Here is a 26,672-nt window from a genome sequence, read left to right as displayed (position 1 = left end):
AAATCTGTCTACAAACTTCCCTTGGAAGTTTCAGAAGAAATCCTAGTTTTGAACAGTGTATGAATGCAAGGCAGCAGGGGAAAGCCTCATCCAAGTTTTAAGATGGGACATCACTGAGCTCACCATCTGTACGTGATGCGAAAATAAGCTGCTTAACGGAGGCTGTAGATTTCAGTATAACTCAAATCTAACTTATGCAAATAACCGATCTATTTGTTACAGTGTTTGTGAATGCAGCTGGCTGCTCAGTTGTTGTTCACACCTTCCTAATGCGACTGGGCTCTTCAAAATATTTCTGCAATTTAAATTTACAGTGGGGAAAATTCCTCCCTCCTTCCCCTTTTACCTCATTATACATGCAAACATGCATATGTTCTTTTTACAGCCTGCATTTGCCTGAATTGCTGTCAATTGCCCAGTTGTGTACAAAGCGTTTTACTCTCGATAGATCACAATTTCTGATAATTTACACAGAGGAGGTCTTTTCCTTGTTTAGTTCATGCAATTTAAATCTGGCTAGAAGCATCTATGCTGCATGAATCACTCAGGAATAATGTTATAGGTGGATCACAATGGAGGGCTTGCAATAATATTCCCCCCTTGTGGCACCAATTTAAATAAAACTATCCACAGGAGAAAATGCTAATTTGCATCTCCAGTGATGACTTATCCCCTCCGCCCCCCCAGAAATGTGATAATGCTTTCTGCAAATGTGAGGCAATTGAGCATCCATTATTTAATTGTAAGCATCACTAGGGATTCTCTTCTTTATTTGTTTTGTTATGTTATCTTTTGGTGAGGTGTAGTCACCAGTGTGCAGTTGCCTGTAGCTGGAACGTGAGACGCAATTGCTTGGTAATGCCATTGTGACTTGAGTGCTTGTCAGTAGAGAATGCTACTGTGATATGTAAGGTTCTACATTTAGGAAGGAATAGCCAGATGAACAAATATAGCATGGGGGCGACCTGACTTGACAGAAATACATGTGAAATCTAGGGGTCTTAGTAGACCACAAGTCAACAGTGGTAATGCCTAATAAAGGTTTGGCAAAGAAGAAGAAGTCCACAGTGTGCTGCAGCTGCAAAAGAGGCTAAAGCAATTCTAGGCTGCATCAAGAGAAAAATAGTGTCCCAGTCAAGATTAGTAATATTACCAATCTATCCTGCTTTGATCAGACCCAACTGGAGTACTGTACTCTGTTCTGGGCACCATAATTTAAGAATAATATTGAAATAATATTGTAGAGGAGGGCAACCAAGATGATAAAGGGTCTGGAAACCAGGCCTTATGAGGAATGCTTGAAGGAGTTGGTATGTTTAGCATAGAGAAGACTGAGAGGTAACAGGCCCTCCTCAGCATGGCCTGACATGCTGTCAATCTGAGTAGACAATTCTGAGCTAGATGGATTTGTATCCTACACAAACTAAACCCTCTTCTAGTTCAAATTAAGCTAGGTTTGCCATATTTCCAAAACTGATAATCCAGACATAAAGGTTGTTGAGCTTTCTTGATGAAATCTCAACCCAAAAAATGAGTTTTTAAGTTATTTTTAATGGAAATCGCCAAAATCTACACTACCAACATGGCTGCCATGCATCCAGATTTTCCTGGACATTTCAGTGGTTTCTGTCTGCACGCTGCTTAAGGAGGCTGAATACGTCCAGAAAATTCCAGATGTATGACAACCCTAAATTAAGCCAGAGCCTCTGCTTTAGGGAGAAAACCCTTCAACACAAGCCCAGACTGTAAATTTGAAATCCCAGACAGGGATGTCCTGTTTTAAGAATACTGATTCAGAAACTGGGCTTGTTAGGTGGCCAAAATATTCCCATTCCAATTAAAAAGTGCCTTTTTAAAAATTTCAGCATAGATATCTGAATTCTTTTGGATCTTCTTTCTTTTTTTAATGGTAGACTATTCTTTTGTAGAAAACTAAACAAGACGAGATGTGCTTTTCAACATAATTAGAATTTTGTTTCTCAGCCAGCGGATTCCTTAGCTGAATGTTGCCCTTCCTAACCGGGCTAATGAAATTGAATACAACGCTGGTTGGAAATAATTGTGGTTGGGTGTCGTGGAGCATGAAGTTGTTCAAAGAACAGCCGTTGAAGTCTAACTGCCACGACAATTGGTTTTAACAGAGAATCCTTTAACAAGGGCTGAGTATACTATGCAGAAATCCGTGAAAGGGGGGGAGGGGTAAAGTTACTGTAGCCAAGGGCAGCTTAACATTTGGTGCATACATTACTGAACATACGACTCTGTTCAAGTAATTATGCTGCCATTCAATAAAAATGAGTAATTACCTAAGCAATAAATGTCATTTATATGCTTTTCCGTGTCGCACATCTGAATAAATTGGATTCATAAATTTGATTCCTTCTAATAGCATTCCCCCCCCCTCCGCCATTCCAATTTTTAAGTCAACATTTTTTTTTTTTTAAAAAGAAGCTAATAAAGTAGACTGGTTGACACCTTGAGAGGATAAATTTTATATCCTGTATTCACCACTTGCCAGAATTAAAGGCCTCACATTTTAAAGGGTGTTACGTAAATATTAACAAAACAACAGGGCCCTGAACAATTGGGTGAACAGCATGGTAGTCTTTAGACATTTAGTCACATTGCAAACATAAAACTAGGTGATAATTAAGTTATTATTCAGTATAGTTTTCGGTTGTTATTATAATAAAAAAAAATACTATAAAGCTTTTTAAAGGATTAAGAAGAAAGCAGGGGTTTCAAAAACCTGGCTTCCTTCCATATTCATGTTGAGTTCCTTTATGAAGTGCAGAGGAAATCCTTTCAGTCTCCCACTGTGTGTATCTTATGGATGGTGGAAGCAGAAATTCCTCCTTCACACTTTTAAGAAGATCATGACGTTTGCTTGAATTTAATATCAGACTGGAAGTGTAGTGAATTTGGCCAGAACTCAAAGCCTGGAAGGGACGCGGGTGGAGCTGTGGGTAAAAGCCTCAGCTTGCCGATCGAAAGGTTGGCGGTTCGAATCCCCACGGCGGGATGCGCTCCCGTTGTTCGGTCCCAGCGCCTGCCAACCTAGCAGTTCGAAAGCACTCCCGGGTGCAAGTAGATAAATAGGGACCGCTTACTAGCGGGAAGGTAAACGGCGTTTCTGTGTGCGGCTCTGGCTCGCCAGAGCAGTGATGTCATGCTGGCCATGTGACCCGGAAGTGTCTCCGGACAGCGCTGGCCCCCGGCCTCTTGAGTGAGATGGGCGCACAACCCTAGAGTCTGTCAAGACTGGCCCGTACGGGCAGGGGTACCTTTACCTTTTACAAAGCCTGGAATGAAATGTATTGTTTTAGGGTATAACCTTGAGTATGGAGAAAACAGACTGAAGCATTTCTTTTCTTTCTCTTCCCTTCTGCCGCTGCCCTGGGGCAAGTGTGGCTGTCCTGCCTGTTGACAGTGGAATCAGCACTTCCTAATAATAATAATAATAATAATAATAATAATAATAATAATAATATATTAATTTATGATTTACCGGTATACCCTGCCCATCCAGCTGGGTTTCCCCAGCCACTCTGGGTGGCTCCCAACAGATTAAAAACAGAATAAAACATCATACATTAAAAACTTCCCCAAACAGGGCTGCCTTCAGATACATTCTAATAGTCAGATAGTTGTTTATTTCCTTGATGTTCTACAGAGCAGGTGCCACCACCGAGAAGGCCCTCTGCCTGGTTCCCTGTAACGTGGCTTCTCGCAGTGAGGGAACCGCCAGAAGGCCCTCGGAGCTGGACCTCAGTGTCCTGGCAGAACGATGGGGGTGGAGACGCTCGCAGAAGCTCCTTCCTACACTGCCACATATCATGGGTAGAAAACGTAGAATTAAGAGGCTCCTGAAGGCCACCTTGGTGAAATGTGTTGAGAATACTCTGACATTTTCCAAACTCTCTTCACTTTCCTTCCCCCATGAAGAATTCAAGACAGGATCAAGGTTATTCAGGACTCCTGAGCAGGACTGCGATTAACTTTCAAGTAGTTCTATTATCCAGGCTACAGTCTAATGGTCAAAGGCAACTGCATTTTAGAAAAAGGACGTTGCTCCAAGTGTCAGATGAAAAATAAAGATGAACATAAAGATGAAAAATGGCAACATTTCTGGGCCGGAACCATGAAGCAATGCAGAGGTAGGCACTGACTAAAAGTTACCCTGGAGCTGATCGGCAGATCAGTATGCTTATGGAGATCCTCAGAGGACCCAGGAGGGAGCAAGTGAGCAGCAGAGTGGGAAATGGATGTTCTGTTTCAGTATACAAATCACCATCACCCTTCCGAACCTTGTAATAATTTCTAATGTCACAGAGGGACATAACAGCAGCCATCCATTGCATCCCCCGTGTAAGGGTATCAGGGGGCTGCTTGAGAGCAATCAGGCAAATGCCTTCCTGGTTGGCTGTAAAGCCTTGTTATTGGTGCCAAAGAAACCTTCACCATGCAGAGCGCCACTATTCCATGGCTCGCTCATTCACTGGCAGAATCTGAGTGTGGGCAGTCCTTAAACCTTCCCCAGCAGAGTAGTTTCTTGACGCCCAGTCTGCGCTTCCCCTCTCTGCGTGGAAGCCTACTGCGCAAGGAGGGCGTGGGTAACAGTGGACCTCTCCCCTCCCCGCTTTGCCCAGGCAAGGTGTCCTGGCACCGCCTCGCCTCCTCCGAGCCCTGCAGCTCCTCTCCGCTGGAGGTGTGGTTACTCTCCTCCGCTGAGGAGGTGCTGCTTCCCACGATCTTTGGGGGCTCTCTGTAATCCATCCAGCTTTCCCCCCTCCCCCTGAGCAGATGGCAGTTCCCTGACACCCCACAATCTGGACTCTTACATTTATGTCAATGATTCACATACCCCCTAAACTTCAAAATGAAGTGTTCTGGTGATATTTTGAGTTCTTTGGGTCAAACAGTGGTACAGTGGAGCCCCGTTCGCAACATGAGCAGAATGCAACCCGCGTATCTGCAGGTGTGCGGGTCGTGATTCACCATTTCTGCGCATGCGCAATGTGTCATTTTGAATGTTTGTGCCTGCATGAGCGGCAAAACCCGGAAGTAATCCTTTCCGGTACTTCCGGGTCGCCGCAGGACACAACCTGAAAAGATTTAACCCAAAGCATCTTTAACCCGAGGTATGACTGTATCTTGGTTGTCAAACTTAATCTGTTCCAGGAGTTCGTTCGACTCCTGGAACCGTTTAGAAACCAAGGCATGGCTTCTGATTGTCTTCAGGAGCTTCCTGCACTCAAGCAGAAGCCGCGTTGGACGTTCAGCTTCCAGAGAACATTTGAAAACCGGAACACTTACTTCAGGGTTTTTGGCGTTCGGGAATCAAAACGTACGAGTACCAAGGCGTTCGAGAACCAAGGTACGACTGTGTTTTGTTTCTAGGTATCCTATATAAGCTATCGCTGCCTTCTGTAGGATAACCTTCCAATAGGTTTGGCATAGCCTTGACTGCTTATTACGAAAGAAGAATGTTTATCCCTGATTCTGGGGCACAAATCCACAAGTCACACCCCGACTCCCATCCCTTTCAAAATCTTCTTTACAGTATGTAAAGGGGGTAGCAGAGAAGGTAATGGGTCCACACACCCCTCTGGCATTTGTGTATTTCAGTAATTCATTGAGAATCTGCTTCTTCACTATTTATCTCACAATTTATACTTGAAGTAGTGTATTCACCCCCATCATTCAGCCCGGACACTGAGGTCCAGCTCCGAGGGCCTTCTGGTGGTTCCCTCACTGTGAGAAGTGAGGTTATAGGGAACCAGGCCTTCTTGGTAGTGGTGCCCACCCTGTGGAACGCTCTCCCATCAGATATCTAGCAAATTAAAATCTATCTGAATTTTAGAAGCCCTGTTTAGGGAATTTTTAATGTTCAATTTTTTGTCGTATTTTTAATATTCTGTTGCGAGCCGCCCAGAGTGGCTTGGGAAACCCAGCCTTATTATTATTATTATTATTATTATTATTATTATTATCATTATCATCATTATCATTATCATTATCATTATTATTATTAAATGCATGTCTGTTGAAAAGTGAGTGTCATTGAAGTGAATGGAGTTTTTTTATATGTTTTTTTGAAATTCATTGACATAAAATACAATAAGAAACAAACTAGTCTACAGAACAAGAATATTAAAATAAGCCAATGGGGTTTAGAGGGAAACAATCCTATTCACACTTACCTGGGAGTCAGTCAATGGGTCTTACTTCTGAGTAGGCGCACACAGCACTACACTGCTCATCTCTTAAATGTAGCCAATAATAGGCATTTATTGTGTATTTTGTCCATTTACCAGAATAGCCTTGGCCTTCCCTAAACATGAAATAATGAAATAGCACCCCTGAGGATATATGTGAACGTTTATAGGGAGATTGTCATTTAAATTTAAAACACTTTCCCAGCACATTACATGGCGCATTTAAAGAAAAATTAAGATTCCCAAGTCTCAAAAATCACATGAGGGGCAAGGAGGTTATTAACCTCATTTACGAAAGCTCCTTGAACAGTCGGTGGAAATGAGTGCAGTGCAATCACTGAAAGGAAGGGGAGGACTATATTTGAAGGGGTGTGTGGAAACAGGTACTCTGGAGAAGGGAGATAATTAGTTTCTTTTTCTTTTTTTAAGGAAGTAGAAGAGAATGTCTCTTTAAATCCCAACAACTTTGAAAGGCAAAGAGGTTTTTTTTTGGAGGACACCAAAGCAGTGATCCTGGAAAAAGCAGACGAAATCCAGTTTTAAATTTCAATAATCTTACTAGGAGGTTAGGCATACACTTAATCCACTTTGAAATAAATAAATAAAGGTAAAGGACCCCTGGACAGTTAAGTCCAGTCAAAGAAGGCTATGGGGTTGTGGCGCTCATCTCACTTTCAGGCCGAGGGAGCAGGAGCGTTTGTCCACAGACAGCTTTTCTGGGTCATGTGGCCCGCATGACTAAACCACTTCTGGCGCAAAGGAACACCGTGATGGAAGCCAGAGTGCATGGAAACACTGTTTACCTTCCCGCTGCAGCGATACCTATTTATCTACTTGCACTGGTGTCCTTCGAACTGCTAGGTAGGCAGAAGCTGGGACAGAGCAACAGGAGCTCACCCTGTTTCAGGGATTGAACCATTGACCTTCTGATCGGCAAGCCCAAGAGGCTCAGTGGTTTAGACCACAGTGCTACCCACGTCCCATTTGAAATAAATATGAAATAAATATGGTGTGTCATACAATCTTCTGTAGTGTTGATTGGACTGCACAAATATGTCAATTTCAGATCCTCTATTTTTTTCTTGTTTTCCCAATCTTAAATTCTGCTCACCACCAGTCGGCATTTTATTTTTTAAAAAGAGTCATCACAAGCATTTGGCAGAGTTTTAGAATGTGTTTCTAACTTGCACAACTTTGTACGCAAAGTTGCGTGCATTTTTGCAAGCAATTTCCCCTTATAATGCATGTTCTAAGCTATTTTTTACGAAAGTATGGAAATTTTATTCACACTTTATTTACCCTAATAAATCGATTTCTGTACACATTTTTGGTTGGAAATGTATTTGGAGAAGTGGGAATTTCAAAGCTTAGCTGCATTTTGGGTCTGGTATTGCTTCAGTAAGTGTGAGATAGGTTTCCTCTAAAACACGTGAAAACCTAGCAGTTAAGCAGTATATAAATTTAACAACAATGAGAGAACCGAACTAATTTCTCATCCCATCCCTACACATTTACTTGCCATTAAATATCAATGTTTGATGAAGCTTACTTCTATGTAAATGTACTTAGTCTGCACCCATAACAGCACAATCCTATATATATGTATCTATTCAGAAGTCAGTTCTGTTGACTTCAGGTTAAGTGGGTATATGCAGAATTGGTGAACAACCAATCGTGGAAAACTAACACCCAACCTAAGTTGAACTTTATTATTGCCATAAACTAGAGACGATGATATCCACAGACAAATGCCAATCAAGGGATTGGTGCCACTGGACAGAATCACTACATGAGCTAAAGGTAAAGGTATCCCTGACTGTTAGGTCCAGTCGGGGACGTTTACTTTCCCGTTGGAGCGGTACCTATTTATCTACTTGCCTTTTGATGTGCTTTCAAACTGCTAGGTTGGCAGTAGCTCACCCCATCACGGGGACTTGAACCGCTGACCTTCTGATCAGCAAGCCCTAGGCTCTGTGGTTTAGACCACAACACCACCCGCGTCCCCCCAAACAGTCCATTTTAGAGCCAGTTACCTGTTGAATTTCTGGCCAGCCTTACTTAGATTCACTGTTATTGAGCTGCATTTTCAAGCTATGTCCTCCGCCATTCTAGATGGACGATATAAAAGGGTACCATATGAAGACAGACTCTGTATATGTGGGCAACTGCAGGTAGAATACATATTGCACTATTTATTATATTGCCCATGATACATTGGACCCAAGAAGCGATTACTCACCTTAGCATCCATACAGGAAAGATGTCTCTCCCTGGCAGAGAAGGTCCTATAGCTTCTTAGCAATGTAAAGTCACCCTTTTTGCTTTGGCGGCCAAAAAGATCAGAAAAAAGACCCAGTACAATATAGTAGTGAACTGTAAGGGAGATGCAGAGATCTAAACAGAGATCATTATTTATGGTCATGACACCCCTTTTGCTTGTATTTATTTTTGATTCAGATTTGTCTTGGCCGATGGCTAGTACAATAAAGTTATTAGGGTTCAATATGTGGGTGGCGCTGTGGGTTAAACCACAGAGCCTAGGACTTGCCGATCAGAAGGTTGGTGGTTCAAATCCCCACAATGGGGTGAGCTCCCATTGCTCGGTCCCTGCTCCTGCCAACCTAGCAGTTTGAAAGCATGACAAAGTGCAAGTAGATAAATAGGTACCGCTCTGGCGGGAAGGTAAACGGCATTTCCATGCACTGCTCTGGTTGTGCCAGAAGCGGCTTAGTCATGCTGGCCACATGACCCGGAAGCTGTACGCCGGGTCCCTCGGCCAATAAAGCGAGATGAGAGCCGCAACCCCAGAGTCGGCCACGACTGGACCTAATGGTCAGGGGTCCCTTTACCTTTTATGCAATTGCAGCCTTGAAGGCCTCAAGTGAATCATGCCCATTGACTTTATGTTTGCATATCATGTAAAAAATGATGACATTTTTGGGCACATTGCAACTAAAGTGAATCATAGGTTTATCTCTCCCCCAAATGCCTTAATCCTGAAGCTTTTTTGTTGTTGTTCTTTTAATTTGGCTGCATGGCAGGAGAAAGGTTCAGTGAATGGTTAAGTGCAAATAAGGATTTAATATCAAAAGATAGGTGTTTATAGCCCCCTGACTATGGAAGGAAATAGCCAGCCAGGGAGATCACATGAGAGTTCATGCCATATTATCCACCTCTGCAGATGTTTCCACCCGAGTTTTGGGTACCCAAGGAAAAGTTTGCCCTCTGTATAATTAAAAAATGTTTTGCAAAATCAACATTAAAAAGCAATAAAAATGAAGGGAAAGGTGTTTAATCAAAGTAATCACCCACAAGAGAGCGATCAGGAAACTTGTATCAAGCCAGGCAGGGTTCTTTAAACCATTTGATACAGATGCATAATCTGACAGTTATTCGCAATGAGCATTTAGCTTCACGATGGCCAGGTGTGGTTGTTTTACTGAGGTGGGAGAATCAGGAGACAAAAATCTCTTGCTCCCCTTTAGAAAAAGCGGATAATCCCTATGTATGTACACTTGCCTGCTGGCCTGGGACTGTGTGCTTCTGAATGTACAGGGGAGCTCAACTCAGACCCTCCAAGTGTCCCTATTTTCCAGGGACAGTCCCGAATTTACAGAAGCCATCCCAGTTTCTGATTTGATCCCACAATGTCCTGCTTTCCCTTAGGACATCCCTATTTTCACCAGAGAAATGTTGGAGGGTATGGAGTTATGCAACCCCAGAGCCAAGGAGATAAGTAACTACACAAACTATAGAAGTCATCTGAAGGCAGCCCTGTATAGGGTTTTTTTAAAAAATAAAAAATGTTTAATGTTTTATTATGTTTTTATATATGTTGAAAGCCACCCAGAGTGGCTGGGACAACCCAGTCAGATGGGTAGGGCAATAATAATAATAATAATAATAATAATAATAATAGACTAGGATGTCCCCATTTTGAGAAATGTTGGGTGGTATTCTGGGGAAGCATCAATAGGATAAAACTACCACTTGCTGCCAGACTCATTCAAGCAGGCAACTGAAACTTTAAAAGTGGGTGGACTGAGCTTACAGGGGGCCGTAAGAATGGAATTGATCAAAAGTCACAGCTAGTAAAATATAACAAAGGAAGGAAAACTCTGGGGGCAGAGGGCAAGCTATTACAGTCATACCTTGGAAGTCGAACGGAATCTGTTCTGGAAGTCCGTTCGACTTCCAAAACGTTCAAAAACCAAATCACAGCTTCTGATTGGCTGCAAGAAGCTCCTGCAGCCAATCAGAAGCCACGGAACCCCCGTCGGACGTTCAGGTTCCAAAAGAATGTTCGCAAACAATCACTTCCGGGTTTGTGGCATTCAGGAGCCAAAACATCTGAGTTCCAGGGGGTTCTGGATCCAACGTACGACTGTATAGGCAAGCTCCTTCCAATCTAATAGCCAAAGCAGACCACATGGTGAGCAGGAAATTGCTTCCTTCTTTCAGAAGAAATCTACAAGAGACTTCTTTGTTGGTATGGAGTGACCCCAGTTCCAGCTAATGGGTTGGGAGAGACCTCATCAAAGCTAGTTGCATTTTCATTGCAAATCATTACTCAAATCAATTCAGCTCTATGTAGAATGGTAGAATTGGAAGGGACCACGAGGGTCATCTAGTCCAACCCCCTGCGATGCAGGAATCTCCAGCCCAACATGGGGCTTGAACCCACAACTCTGCGATCCAGAGTCTCCTGCTCTACCGACTGAGGTGTTTGTGAGACAGAGAGAGAGAGATGGAATAAAAGAATGACGGAGAACAGAAACAATTGTGTAACATTTTATGGAACTTTTAGTTGAATCTAAATTATTAGACTGGAAAAACTATGTGTTATTTTTCTCCCCCTTGAATTTATGCATAGTTAAACAGCCTTTCAGATATGGGGGGGACGGGACTTTCTTTCTTTTTGCTTCATCTAACGTTCCCATCAGAATCCTTTGAAAATGCAGCCTTGATAAAACTAAAGGAAAAAAGCAGGGAGGGAACTTCACAATTACGTACAAATAGTTGCAAGCTGTGTGACGCCTGCTTTTTATCTGCATGGTGCCTGAAGATCAGAAGATTACTCCTAATTAGTGAATAAGTTAAATCATAAAATATACTGCACCGAAGGTTCACACTGCCTTAATTGTACACCTGAAAACTTCCTTGTTTTTTCCAAGAACTTTCATATTAGAAGTTGACTGTTTTTATGTATCTTCAGTGTAGATCACCTTGAGATGGTTGTTTAGAAGGCAATGAATAAATCAACGAGGAGGAAGGGAAAAGAAAAACAGAAAATGTATTTGTGAAAAGCACTCTACTTTTGGATCATTCCACCTGATTACTGCTTTTACATATAGGTTCTGCAAGATCTCTCCTGTGACACAGGAGAAGCAGAGGGCAAGATGGCATACCCTCCAAGTGTCCCTATTTTCCAGGGATGTCCCTGATTTAGAGAAGCCATCATGGTTTCTGATTTGATCCTGGAATGTCCCACTTTTCCTTGTTGTTGTTTAGTCATTTAGTCCTGTCTGACTCTTCGTGACCCCATGGACCAGAGCTCTCCAGGTCCTCCTGTCTTCCACTGCCTCCCGGTTTAGTCAAACTTATGTTGGTAGCTTCGAGAACACTGTCCAACCATCTTGTCCTCTGTCGTCCCCTTCTTCTTGTGCCCTCAATCTTTCCCAACATCAGGGTCTTTTCCAGGGGTTGGATAACTCAGGGGTTGGATAACTCCATGCCCTCCAACATTTCTCCAAGGAAAATAGAGACATCCTAAGGAAAAGTGCCTGTTGTCTTTGTCCATGGAGTTTTCTTGGCAGGGATACTGGAGTGGCTTGCCAGTTTCCTGCTCCAGGTGGATCATGTTTGGTCAAAACTCTCCACTGTGACCTGTCCATCTTGGGTGGCCCTGCACAGCATAGCTCATAGCTTCTCTGAGTTATTCAAGCCCCTTCGCCACCGCAAGGCAGTGATCCATGAAGGGGAAAAATCGCCAAAGAATTGATGCTTTTGAATTATGGTGCTGGAGGAGACTCTTGAGAGTCCCATGGACTGCAAGAAGATCAAACCTCTCCATTCTGAAGGAAATCAGCCCTGAGTGCTCACTGGAAGGACAGATCCTGAAGCTGAGGCTCCAATACTTTGGCCACCTCATGAGAAGAGAAGACTCCTTGGAAAGGACCCTGATGTTGGGAAAGATGGAGGGCACACGGAGAAGGGGACGGCAGAGGACAAGATGGTTGGACAGTGTTCTCGAAGCGACCAGCATGAGTTTGACCAAACTGTGGCAGTGGAAGACAGGAATGCCTGGCGTGCTCTGGTTCCTGGGGTCATGAAGAGTCAGACACGACTAAACGACTAGACAACAGCAACAACAACATCAATCCCTTTTTAAATTCCCATCAGTCGACGAGATGTGGATTCAGATTTCCCCATTCCTTGAACTACATTCATATCAACAAACGTCACTGGGAAAGATGGAGGAAAGAAAGGGCTGTATCCAGAGCTCTTTTTTCCAGCCACAACTTGCTGGAATTCAGTTCCAGCACCTCTCAGGTGGGTGGCATTGCCATTGCAATAGAACAAGGGGGTGCTCCTGGTGAATTCTGGCTCTTCTTTTCCTAGGAAAAATAGCATTAACTGTACCCAAAGTAAGCTAAATAACTGTTCTGGGGGTTCCTCAACCCCCCCCCCCCCAAGAAATTTGGAGATGGTAGAAGGAGGAGAAAAAATCCACCCTACTACCACCAAAAGTCAGCAATCTTATATGAGAGCAAGTTCCATTGAACTCAGTGAGGCTTACCTCTGAGTAAGATTTCCTTGCTTAGGGAGTCATTTGCTATTCTATGTTTTATAATGAAGCTACATGAGTTGAGTTCTGCAAAGAAACTAACAAGCATCTAAATGAAGGCAAGGTGATTCGTAAAGACTCAGTCAAGTCGCAAGTACAAAATAGATTCCTGAGTGTTTTTATAGCCGGTTGAAATTATGCAAGTTTATTCTGTAAGCAAAGTGATTATTTGTCTCCAGGATGTTACAACCTGATCTGGAGAAAAAGGAAAAGGTAAACAACTCCCACCTGTTTTGCCACAGAAATTGTCTCTTACAGATAACTTCCTGCCCTGAAAAAAGAACAACAATCTTCCTTACTGAATGATAATGTGACTGAAAGGATTAAATAATAATCACCAGGGGAAAAACTAATCTATCAAATCATTAGCAGGAAGGTGAAGCGACTAACCTATAAGCAAAGTAAAATAATGAAATGTAAACACAAGCTGGGGGGAAAAGATGGTTTAACATTGAGAGACACTTTTTGAGAAATGTTTCACAGAAGAAGCACCCCACTTTCATTCTTTTTTGGGCGTAGGGAAAAAAAATCCCTTCCCCTTCCCTGTGGAACCAACTGCCATAACAGTCATCAACAGTTATAAGGTTGAAGTGGCCTCTGCTTCAGGGTATCTGACGAAGTGTGTATTACACACGAAAGCTCATACCTTGAAAGCTTATATTTAGTTGATCTTAAAGGTGCCACTGGAATTATTTAAAAATATTTTTTCATCTTTCTTCTTGTTATTTATTATGATTATTCAGAGAGGCTGCATTCCCAATCCTCTCTCTGTGAATATTTAAGAAAAGCAGATGGTAAGGACTTTTCCTTGTCTTGTCCATTTCTCGCAACCTGCTGTGAGGGTTGGTTTCTCAACCGCCTGACACCTATATGCATAAGGACAACTATAATTTTGTAGTGCAGATATTGGTAATAAGAACATAAGGCAAGACTGCTGGATGAAGCCAATGAATAGTAGCCATTGGTGGCCTTCTGCTCCATGATTTTGTCTAATCCACTTTGAAAAATCTGCTTTGAAAGCCATCCCTGTTGGTAACTATCACTGATTTCTTCCTTCCATAGTTTAACCATACAGTGCCTGAAGAAGTATTTCCTTTTATCTATCCTGTGACGTAGCCATTCATGTTACACAGGAGACCTAACAAAGCTGGGGAAACCTGAAGAGTAATTTAGTAATTTGTTTCTCTCTCAGCAAGGACAAAAGGTAAACCTTACAGGCCTCACACTTACAGCATTCGCCCTCAGAGGACAAATTGGGAAACCAGAGTGATAAATGTAGACGTTCACCTCTTGAAACACCCCACATTTCTCTCACTGCAAAGGAAACGTGCCAACGGTAAGGAAACAAGAGCCTTAAAAAAAAAAAAAAATCTGTACAGTAATCCCCTGTGAAAATTAACTAATAAAAAGGGACATTTGCAAAGTCTGAAGCTCATTTCACATATTCTTTCATTTCTTCCTTGTTTTTAATGGCATGTCAGAAGTAAATTAAATTTACATTTGTGGAAGCCCAGGGGTTCCTCACAGTCAAAGGAAAGCAAATGAGTACTTGATAACCTCGCTTACTTACTGAATTGCAGGCGACTGTGAAACACATTAGCCAGCTGCCATGGTGGCTATTCCCACCAGAAAGAATGTGCATCAGATTCTGTATAGATAGATAAGCAAGGAGGTATTGTCTTCAAGATAATCATGCTTACGGACATAAAATCATCACCAATTTTTGCAGATTCATGAGGGGAACACAAACATAGCTATTGTGAGTGCTTAGATGGCCGAATTGTTGCTACCTGGCCAGTTTGAATGGTCATAGTGTGACAGTGCAGGGCTGCTAAGTGCAGCGATGGCCAGAATAAATAGATGGAGAGTGGACCTGAGTGAAGCCTGCTGCCCTCAGGTCCGCTCCCCAAGCCATGCCCCCTAGGCTGCCACAGATTGGCCAGTTTGAATGAGTCGGCCTGGCGGGAACCCATGAGCCTCTGCAGCAGCCGAGGAGACGCGACAATGGCCTGGAAAATGGTACAGCACAGTGGGGCATTGTGGGAGAAGAAGAAGAAGAAGAAGAAGAAGAAGAGTAGTTTGGATTTGATATCCCACTTTATCACTACCTTAAGGAGTCTCAAAGCGGCCAACAATCTCCTTTCCCTTCCTCCCCCACAACAAACACTCTGTGAGGTGAGTGGGGCTGAGAGACTTCAGAGAAGTGTGACTAGCCCAAGGTCAGCCAGCAGCAGCATGTGGAGGAGCGGGGAAGCGAACCCAGTTCCCCAGATTATGAGTCTGCCGCTCTTAACCACTACACCACGCTGGCTCTCAGACACCTTGAAGCTTGAAATTATAAAATTATTTATTAAAACTCATGGAGCGGACCAGAGTGAAGCCTGCCGGCTCAGTCAAAACCACCTCAGGGGTGGGGCTGGTGCCGCAGCTCGCCTGCCATTGGCCAAATAGATTTGCATTCGATTTGTGTAAATATGGTGTTTGGCCTACCATCCCCTTTTCAGAAAAATAAAATACTCAGTGCCCTCCTGGAAGCAAACAAACAGAAAGAAAGATGCAGTGACAAATTTGTATCTGTATTTCTGCTTGTGTCCTACAACATAGTAAAGAAAGACGTTGTTGTAAATAGAAGAAGAGGAGAAGTTTGGATTTGATATCCCTCTTTATCACTACCCGAAGGAGTCTCAAAGCGGCTAACAATTTCCTTTCCATTCCTCCCCCATAACAAACACTCTATGAGGTGAGTGGGGCTGAGAGACTTCAAGGAAGTGTGACTGGCCCAAGGTCACCCAGCAGCTGCATGTGGAGGAGCGGAGACACAAACCTGGTTCCCCAGATTACGAGTCCACCACTCTTAACCACTCCACCACACTGGCATTGTGGAGTCCAGTAAGTGGCCACTGCGGTCTTTTCATTACAAGTGCAAGTATTATGTGCCAGCAAACATAACTAGCAGTTCCAATGAATGCTTTTCTCTCTCTCTTTGTTTTTCTGTATTATTTTGTTTTATTTTTATTACTTTTTTACTAAAGTCTTTCAACGCACAGCAACATCATACAGGTAAATAACAAAATATCCCACCCCACCCAAGTAACTGGTGTTTAGGCAGTAACTGTCAAATAGCATATGTTCTTATCCCAAATAGTTCTTTTTTCTTTAAAAAAGTTTGTATTGAAGATTTCCTTGTGTTGCAAAATAAACAAAGTACATATAGTGCCTCCACTTTCAGTTTATCAAGTCTTTTTTTCACGGTATCTGTTAATGTTCAGTATGAGACATTTAATGTCATGGACATCTTACGGTTGGGGAAAAAGGAGGGGGAAAGAAAGAGAGGGAGGAGATGGGGTATTGTTCTATTGCAAAGTGTTAGTGTGGGGGTTTGTGTCAGCATCACGAGGGTAGGCCCTTTAGTTATATATTTACTTATCTTGATTGGCATTTGTGAGGGGTCGGAGGATCCAGTGCTCTGTGGGTTGTGTTCAGCTGGTTGCTTGTGTGTGTGTGCATGCGCGTGCAGGGGGTATTGTTGTTGAGCCAGGTTAGCCATATTTCCCCGACATTTCTAACATTGCACGTATCGTATTTTTTGCTCTATAAGACTCACTTTTTCCCTCCTAAAAAGTAAGGGGAAATGTGTGTGTGTCTTATGGAGCGAATGCAGGCTGCGCAGCTATCCCAGAAGCCAGAACAGCAAGAGGGATTGTTGCTTTCACTGCACAGCGATCCCTCTTGCTGTTCTGGCTTCTGAGATTCAGAATATTTTTTTTCTTGTTTTCCTCCTCCAAAAACTAGGTGCGTCTTGTGGTCTGGTGCGTCTTATAGAGCGAAAAATACGGTGCTTCCGTGCCAAAGCAGGGAAATAAAAATGGACCAAACATGACACTTTTATTTTCCACACCTCATTATGAAAAACTGGAGTGGGTGCTGTAAGATAGGTTCCACTTCCAAAGATGGGTGTAATTGGGAACATTTCACGCTGCAGTAATTGGCCAGCCGTGGACCGTGCCAGAAATGGCAGTGGGTAGGATCAGAGATACTTCCCTCTCTTTGTTGTCCACCCCTCCTTTCCCTGCAAGAAATGGTACCAGCCAGGTTCATCCATCCAATAGTGCTAGATTTAGGGCAGTGTGGGCAGTTCTACCTCACGGGGTGTCAAGCCAAGGGGGTGCAAATTAATTGAGAAGATCCATCACTGAGAAGATTCCTTTGGAGGCACCAAATTTTGACTCAGGGTGACATACAGTGGTACCTCTGGTTGCGAACGGGATCTGTTCTGGAGGCTCGTTTGCAACCTGTAAAGAACACAACCCACATCTGCGCATGCGCAGGTCGCAATTCGCTGCTTCTGCGCATGTGCGTGACTTCATTTTGCGCATCTGCACATGCACGAGCGGCGAAACCCGGAAGTAACCCTTTCCGGTACTTCCGGGTCACTGCGAGATGCAACCTGAAAATGCTCAACCTGAAGCAAACATAACATGAGGTATGACTGTACTACCAAAGATTACCAAAGTTCGTATACCTCTTTTCCTCTGCTACTAATGAGTCCCAGTTCTCCATTCTGACACTTGCTCCCTCTCCTAACAGGTGAGAATATGTGGAAGGAGTCATTCTTCATTTCTCAGCTGGGAAAGGAATAATTTAATAAAAAGGAGGGTTAAATAAATAAAGCTGGGGTAATAGGGATCTGCTGGATTATCATTGATTATTGTTTTCTCTTCTAGGGTGGTTAGTTTTGTGAGCATTCTTGTTCATTGAGTCAAATTAATTTTTCTCTCTGTCCTTTTTCAAAATCGAAGATGAATCTCATTCTTTTATTTGCTTCTCACTTTCCCAAGTAGCGTAACAGCCTACTTGTCTTATGGGGAAGTGCTGTAGTCTCTTCCATTTTGACAAAGTGATAATCTTGGCAAGCTTCGAGTTGCAAGCGGCTGATGCAGAAAGCTCAATTTGAACCTTGTTCTTCATCTCCTCCCAATGTGCAAGGATGGAAATCTTTCATTTTCTGAAAAGTATGCTTCATTCCCACCAGGTCCCCGAGGGGCTATTTTACTGACACTTGCCTTACAGTAAAAAACGTAACTTTTTCCTTGGCAATTTAAACAGGTGCCAATGGCAGTATATATCTTAGGAGACGGCTCACAATGTTGGTTCAGTCTCTTTCAACAAGGCGTCATAGTGAATGATGTGCCAGGGCTCCTAGTCATTTAAAGACCTGTGGATGTCATCCACTTTAGAGATACCATCCAGCAGATGTTAGTCACAACTGAAACTGACTGAAATTGACAGCACTGAGTTACCAGAACTTAGAACTAAGACCTCTGCCATCGCTTTCAGCAAGACTCACATTGCAACCTTAACCCCATCTACTCAGAAGTGAGTCCTATTGAATTCAATGGGGCTTACACTCAGATATGCGGGATTAGGGTTGCAGACAAGACATCCCACTCACAACGCCATGTGACATTGTGAAGTCGCCGCTGGTTATTGAGGGTGCTGAGCCCCCTCTTTGAAAACTTTGGGGGGAGGGGGCAAAGTGCCTTCACCCCCAGGACCCGATGCAACCGCTCCACATAGTACATGTGAAGAATGAAGAAACCTAGAAAACCCAAAATAAATAGACGTGTTGAATTTTTCAGTTTTCAAATTCCAAAAATGAGGGGTGCTAAAAAGTTGTAACATCACTGGGAAATTGAAAAGGTAGTTTGGTTAACTGAATATAATTTGGTTTTGCTTGGTGGGTGTGCAAAATGTGTGTAAAATTGCGTAGAATTAATTAAAAATGATTGTCAAGTACTTGCAGTTATATTATATATTATTTATTTATTTATTTATTTATTTATTTATATTATTTATTTATTTATTTATTTATTTAGGATTATCTGACATTTTTAGAAGGTAGAATTAAAATCCTTTGGTTCTTCATCAGACGTAGACTTATCAAGCTAAATGTTCTCCAATCACAAAATAATAGCAGATTTGAGTCCCTGACACCCAAAATTATATTTTTAAGACCCCTCAGTGAAGAATCTGCAAAAAATAAGCTTCACCCCTAAAATGGTACCCCCAGTGTATCCAGCCAAGATGTCTAATGTGTCACAGAACAGTAAACCCTGCTTGAAATTCTACGCCCGCACTGATTGAATTAGGCTGGAACGATATCAGTTTTTATTAAACCCGCCCACCCCTGCTGTTGTCTTCTGACTTCGGCAGTCTCCCCAAAACATCACCTCGTGATGCTCCATGTGAACGTTTAATATAACCCAGCGGTGGGCAGCCTTTCATTTTTCTGCTCTTCCCGTTTCCTTCAATGGCGTGATGCAGATTGATTTGCCCTGCTCCTCTGGCCAGTCCCTTGCTCCCCATTTGCCTGTTGACAGGTTTTTATGAAGGACAGTAAGTGCACAGTTGCCAGCCTCTTTTATGAGTTCATCTGTAACGCCGCGCCATGTGTGCCCTCCCTGTTGTGAGCTTGTTTACTGCAGTTTCAGACTCTGCCAGGAGAAAAAAAGGTGAAGGTTATTTTATGGTTGTGCAGATGATTGCCTCACACTTGGTACTGTCTATAATGTCCCTTGATCCCCCTTATAGCTTTCTGAAATATTCTTATCCTGTGGTTCTTGATGTCTTCCTGTGCTGTTAGCACTTAGCCATCTGCCGCTTTTTTTTTTACTTCTGCAGTAGGGAATGAGCCATCCTGCAAGTTTCATTTAAGCCTTTCCCATTCATGTGCTTCCTCCACTTCTGTTTTTTGGGGGGAAGGTGGGGGTGAGGAGGTTCACATTCTTAGGACAACACCATCTTCTAACCAAGGAGGCTGGTCCATTATGGCAGATGGAGCACTGCCCCACCGACCCCACTCTGCCTTCAGCCAAACCCTACCTGTCTACTTGTGATCTACAACTAGCTCAAGAGGTGGCAGTGGCTGTTAGTTCCCTCTTTCTCTGAGTCCCTGAAAAACTCAACAGGGAGGATGGTTCCATCTACTGTTGGCCTCTCAGCCTACTGCCCTACCAGTCGCAATGGGCACCAGCTACCACGGTCTACTAATGAAGACAAAGAAGAACTATTAAGCAGAAACTTAGCTCAAACTACCCAGTAGACCATAAACAAGGTGAGATTGTGTAATGGTGAAACATCTTCATATGCAGTGACAAAGTAGCTCAAGTCAACATTATGAAAATGTAATTTTAAGGTATTAGAAAAGGATGCTGGATTTTTTTAGTGGGGGGAGAGAATGGGAGTGTAAAGACAATTGAGTTGATGAGAAGGAAGAGCAGTCCAACTTTACCAGTGACTAATTTGACATATTATCTCTTGATCATGTTTTTACCCTGACATTCCTTGAAGGTGCTAAGGGCAGTATACACAGAATTCTTCTTATAAATTGAGATAGAAAACAAGGCTATTCTACATGGAGGCTACACACACTGACCAGAAAATGTGCGTATTGGCTGGAGAATGTACAAAATGCAGTCAAGATATGCACATTCCCCAAGGCCATTGGAGATCATGCATAATGGCTGGAGGACATACAACACAGAGTCCAGATATGCACATAGGCCTGTTGGGGATTGTGCAAATGCACAAAAATGTAGTCAGTACATGTACACCCCCAAGGCCTATTGTAGACAATGGTATGTGCTATCATTAGGCTAACTAGGCAGCTGCCTAGAGTGCAGGTCCCAGAGGGGCACAGTGCTGGCCTTGGAGGCCTTGAGCTTTATAATGATTAGTTGTTGTTACAGTTTATAAATTTCTGATAATATTTTACTTTTACATGTTGAGGAATGTTGCGCGTTGAGGTCCCCAGGGCCACCCCAATAACTCACACATCACACAGAAATTTTTGTTTAAGGTTTTTGGCATAATTTTGGCCACAACTTTATTAAAATACAAAAATGTGAGTGGTTGCTTAGGCATTGGTTGCGACTATCTGCCCCCACCATGGGGGACAGACTGACATTCTGCACGCCTGTGAAAGTCAGAAAAGGGGAATACACTTGGGGGTAGCGATGGAGCAGGGAACCTGCCCTCAGCCCTCCCCAAATGCAACCAGGGACTCTTGCGTGGCCCTAGCCCCTTGACAGGGTTCGGACAAAAGCAATGGTGAGCCCCTGTATTCCTTTAACGGAATCCCTTGCAGCAGCAGCATTAGAGGGGCAGGCACAGCCAATCCATGCCCCTTAACCAACCAAACCATAAACCAATGCCTAACCGCAACCTTACAAGTTGTGATGATTTGCTACGCAGTAAGCAAAACCCAAATGGCCCCAGCCAATCAGCCAGATGGACAAAATTCCTACCGGGCCCCTGCCCCAAAGCAGACGACCCCATGACAGGCATAGCAAGGTCAAAGCAAACAACCCTAAATATAGGGAGGAAGGGATGGGCAATCCGATGCACGGGGCGAAAAAAGGAAGCTCTAGGCCTCATGGAGGAAGTTTTAGCATTTCTGGCTGTCAATCAACAAATGGCAAAATTAACTTCTTCCCAACAACAAGGGAAGCCCAATCACATCAGTGGCTAATGGTCAATTAGCCCGCCCCACAACTTTGGAGTGTCCTGTCGGCCCCCAACGCAACACATGCTCTCCATGAAGGAGAACACACTTTATCATGTTTGAAGTAAATCATACATTAGATTTGTTTCTGAAAACTGAAGTATGCAGTGTTTTTTGGGGGGGATACAAGTTGTTAGCCTTGCCTAGAATGCAAACTAGCCTGACACCGGCCCTGCTTGTAGAGTATACATATTGGTATGGAACTGTACACAAATCTCTCTTCATGGACAGACTATGCCAATACCTGTTCAGCTTACATTACCCCTAACCAAAGGATGCTATATGCCTTGTTGGAAAGTAGAAAGAAAGGGAGAGGTCATAGGAAGGTTATTCCAAGGACAATGGTCAGAATATCTCATTTGGAAGCCCAATCAAATCCTTTGTTGAGAGAAAGACGTTAACCTACAGAAGGCACTGCCGAGAGAGTTGTTAATGAATATTGCTCTGAGACCTGCAACTTGCAATCAAATTATGTGGCGAGCAACCTGTTCAACTTAAAGCTGGCAGATGCAATGAGAATGAAGCAAGCGAACTAGGGAATTCTGTTTATATCACCTATAAAGCAGTCATTACCTATGTTCATAGGGCACCCGGAGAGTTATATTCACACCATATGCTACTTCCTATATTCTTTCTGCTGGAAAACACACACACACCATTTGAATAGTAAGAGCCTGGAAGAAATTTGAAATGCACCTTAGCCCCATAGCTGTCAACTTTTCCCTTTTCTTGCGAGGAATCCTATTCGGAATAATGGGATTTCCCTTAGAAAAGGGGAAATGTTGACAGCTATGCTTAGCCCAATTGTGTTTCTTCTGTTACTGCAATATGGAGGAGAAGAAGAAGAAGAAGAGTTTGGATTTGATATCCCACTTTATCCCTACCCGAAGGAGTCTCAAAGCGGCTAACATTCTCTTTTCCCTTCCTCCCCCAAAACAAACACTCTGTGAGGTGAGTGGGGCTGAGAGACTTCGGAGAAGTGTGACTGGCCCAAGGTCACCCAGCAGCTGCATGTGGAGGAGCAGGGAAGGGAACCCAGTTCCCCAGATTACGAGTCTATCGCTCTTAACCACTACACCACACTGGCTCTCGCTGGCTCTCACCACACTGGAGAAAATGCTTCTACTCTTGCAGAGAGCCCTGGTGTCCTTGGTTGTTTACAAAAACTTTAGGTTAACTTCTATATGAATAATTATGTTTTATGGTTATTATTAAATCACCTTTAAAATGACCATAGAATACTTTTCTCGGAAATGCTAAATAAAATTGATGGTGATGAATGCTATGCAAAGATGAGATCTGAAAACTAATTCAGATGGATATGCTTAGACTTAGACTTTCGCAAGTCTCAAGACAAACCAACCATAACAAGAAACAGAGAGACCATTTGCTGCTGTCCCCCCCCCCAACAGGTAATTGGTAGGAACTGAATGTAGAGGAACTTACTCTCTGCAATCAACTCTAAACTATAAGTCTTTGTGTAGCCCTGTGCCTGACTGATTGCCAGGTTCCTCCTGGGTATTGGGCCTTGGTTAACCTTTCCTTCACAACTGTGTGACCCATAATTCTCTTAGAAAGTTGAGAAGACATTATCAAAAGCAAGGCAGTTTGAGGGGGAGGAGAAGCAGATCTATCTAACTATGAAGTAGCCATTGACAAACTAGGGGTGTCTGTAGGGGTGCGAGGAATTTCACTTCAGCTTGCATTTAAAGGCAAACATACTAATTTGCTATATATGGAAGAATATGAGAACTGATACACAGCCAACCTTCCAAATTTGCAGTTCTTTTTTTTAAATAATATTTTTATTAGTTTTCCATTTTTAACATTCATGTAGCATCTGATTTCCATTTACAATATCTTAGCTCTGTTGAGCCAGCCGACTTCCCTCCGCTCCATCAACTGGTGTTTTTTTTATAACTACTTCATCATTGTACACATTTATACCTTCTCAATTTTTCTTAATTGAACATTTCTCTTAATTGTTTTCAACTTTAAATACAAGTAGAAAGGTCCGTCAATTAAACGTTGTGAGATTTAACACAGTCCTACTGGTGTCTTTAAATGTTTACAATAATTTTCTATATATTGAATAAATTTACTCCAGTCTCTCTGGAAAGCTTGGCCACTCTGGTTTTGGATTTCCCGCGTCAGCTTTGTTAATTCAGCATAGTCCATCGTCTTCATCTGCCATTCTTCTATCATTGGTAATTCTTGCTATTTCCAATTTTGGGCTAATAAGTTCTAGCTGCCATAGTGGCATACATAAACAGTCATCAGTCTTTGTTATTTCCTCTCCAATTATTCCCAATAAAAACGCTTCCGTTTTTTTTTGGGGGGGGAAAGTACCATATTTTTCGTCCCATAGGACGCACTTTTCCCCCTCCAAAAATGAAGGGGGAATGTGTGTGCGTCCTATGGGGCGAATGCAGGCTTTCGCTGAATCCTGGAGAGTGAGAGGGGTTGGTGCGCACCGACCCCTCTCACTCTTCAGGCTTCGCACAGATCTCCGCAAGCTGTGGGAGCCCGCGCCAGGCTCCCATGGCTTGTGGAGAGTTGACTGCAAGCCGAAGCCTGGGCGCGCTGAGCTCAGCATGCCCAGGCTTCGTGCAGCTCTCCGCAAGGCGTGGGAGCCGGGTGCCGGGCTCCCACGGCTTACAGAGAGTTGCCTGTTCTGGGAGCTGGGGTCAGGGGAAGCTCAGGCTTCCCCCACCCCAGCCCCGTGCCTGGGGGGGGGGGGAATAAGTTTTCCCCCCTTTATTTCCCCTCAAAAAACCTAGGTGCGCCTTATGGGACAGTGCGTCCTATAGGGCGAAAAATACGGTATATCTAAATATTCTTTTCAATTCATTATAAATCTTTTCCCAAAATAGTTTACATTTATTGCATGTCACCAAGTTTGCAGTTCTTTGCATGTTGTAATGTGTTTGCCCATCCATGCAATGTGGATAAAAATGCACACACTGGGGTGAAATGTCCATAAAAATGTGTGTGTGTGTGTGTGTATTGCTTTAAGGAAAAGTGTATTGCAGAAATGAGTATGTTAGGCAAAATTGCATACAACCGTATATATGAGGAGAAACGTGAACACAAATACTGATAAGCACTTAAAAAGGAAAAAAGGAAAACAAACTGATATAGAAAACTGAATTTAGGACTGGAAGAATGGGAAACCCAGGGCTTTTTTTTTTTAAGCCTGAACTTGCCAGAATTTAGCTTGGCCCCCTCTCAGGTGGGCACCATTGCCATTATAAGAAAACTCATGGTGAGTTCCAGCACCTCTTCTTCTAGAAAAATATCTCTGGGGAAACCCAAATGGTCAGATTTCCCCAACCATTGTTCTGTGGAAAAGTTTTGAAGCTTGCAATAAAGCTTTTCCCCTCTGCCCTCCCCCCAATAAAATAAAGGGGGGGGCGGGAATTATTCTCATCAATTGTGCGCATTTGCTACCAACAAGTCAAGCTAAAGCTTATCAGGTTGGCAAAAGGATTACCTCACTTTCAGGCGTGCTAAGTCATTTCCTGGCATGGTTGTTGAAATAAGTTAAGTCTGGGAGTAATTATGTACTTATTTAACAGACAAAACAGACGAACTTCAAGCCATCTGCTGCTGGCCCTTTAAAGGTCATCCGGATCACCTGAAATACACTCCTGAGGTGTGACGGGTAAACCTAATTAAAAATGCAGTGCAAAGTCTGGCAAATTAATGAATATGAGTAATACCCAAGGCAGTGCATACATGCCAAGCGGACCACGACCCAAATGTATTCTCTCTCTCTCTCTCTCACACACACACAGTTTTTTATAAGAAGCAAAACAGATAGCTGTTTCAGAACTGCACTGTTTTCCTATAGCAGAGGTGCCAGTCAACAACCTCAAAAGAAATACTTTGTAAACAAACATACCAAAAAAGAAAGAGGGAGTGTGTGATGCTTAGAGATGTCACTTGTGATAAATTGCTGAATTTTTACAACATCACAGGATTTAGATGGTATTTTTTCTTCCTGTTGTTGCCTTATTTTACCGACACATTTACAAAAGGAAAGGTCTTCCAACTCATTTCATTTTCTTTTGTTCTACACTTTATTGTCACATAGATTTAGTTTGGTCTATAAATCAATTCTCTCCCCTACACGTGCGTGCACACACACACACACACACACACACACAGAGAGAGTCTCCTGGCGAAAGGTGTGTGTGCATCGTTAGCGTACCAATTTTAACTAGTAAATACATATATTTCTGTCACATCAGCTCTGCGGTGCTGCATGTTTTCTCACTGCTGTTTTTTTTTTCTCTCTCTTGGAACTTGGTTTCCAAGAAGGGCTCCCTGAGATGTATACACGACTCCTTAAAGATGTCCATCTGTCATCCACTCCTTATGTGCCTGGAGAAAACACTCACCTGTGGCCTTATTTTGACTCCATTTCTGTCTGCAGTGGCCTCACGCTGAAAGGTAATAATAACAGGGGAAAGTCCTAATGAAATATGAAACACTATACTAAAAGGCAAATTAGGGTAAAATCTGTGAAATGTCCACTAGATAGATGTGTGTGTGTGTGTGTGTGTGTGGATTCTTTGCAATAAAGAGTGTGGATGAAGCCCAAGAGAGTAGCAAAAGATTAAAAACAAACAGTCATTTTATTGTTAGAACATAAAAAAATTTCATGGGGTGCTGTCATTAGGCACATCATTAAAAGGATCCCCCTTTCTCCTTTGTATCATAAAATAGGGCTGGCATTTACTGGGCTCATGTCTGGCACAATAAACCATCAAATAAGAATTTATGGTAGCCGAAGAAAACACATAAAACCTGTTTGTGGTGCTCAGTGTCTCCGAATATTAACGAATGGGAAGCATGATGGAGGGGAGAGTTTTCAAGAAACCCTCCACCACAATTGTAAGGATGCTTGCTTAGTTTCCTGTGAGGAAATGATGATGATGATGATGATGATGATGATAATTTTTATTTATACCCCGCCCTCCCCAGCCAAGGCCGGGCTCAGGGCGGCTAACAAGTCATAATAAAAACAAGTTGAATGAAT

At 42.9% G+C, this 26,672-nt stretch overlaps 2 long non-coding RNA genes across 2 annotated transcripts in view; one reads left to right on the top strand and one right to left on the bottom strand.

Moving 5' to 3' along the window:
- Positions 1 to 11,442, top strand: part of LOC310665447 — a 434,943-nt gene extending 423,501 nt beyond the window's left edge. Inside the window, exons 2-3 of the long non-coding RNA XR_014505478.1 lie at positions 10,355 to 10,816; positions 10,956 to 11,442. This is a non-coding gene — a long non-coding RNA (uncharacterized lncRNA). The remainder of the gene's footprint in view (positions 1 to 10,354; positions 10,817 to 10,955) is intronic.
- LOC310665162 lies at positions 1,418 to 15,340 on the bottom strand. Its single transcript, XR_014505228.1, has 3 exons — positions 14,636 to 15,340; positions 13,294 to 13,336; positions 1,418 to 2,939 (listed from the first exon to the last, which is right to left on the bottom strand). It is a non-coding gene; the product is annotated as an uncharacterized lncRNA (long non-coding RNA).
- Between the last annotated feature and the right edge of the window lie 11,332 nt (positions 15,341 to 26,672).

This window comes from Podarcis tiliguerta, assembly GCF_965153285.1.
Source record: "Podarcis tiliguerta genome assembly, chromosome: 1".
Taxonomy (NCBI): domain Eukaryota; kingdom Metazoa; phylum Chordata; class Lepidosauria; order Squamata; family Lacertidae; genus Podarcis; species Podarcis tiliguerta.
Note: the sequence above shows the minus strand (reverse complement) of the source record. Positions and strands in the feature narration are given on the sequence as shown.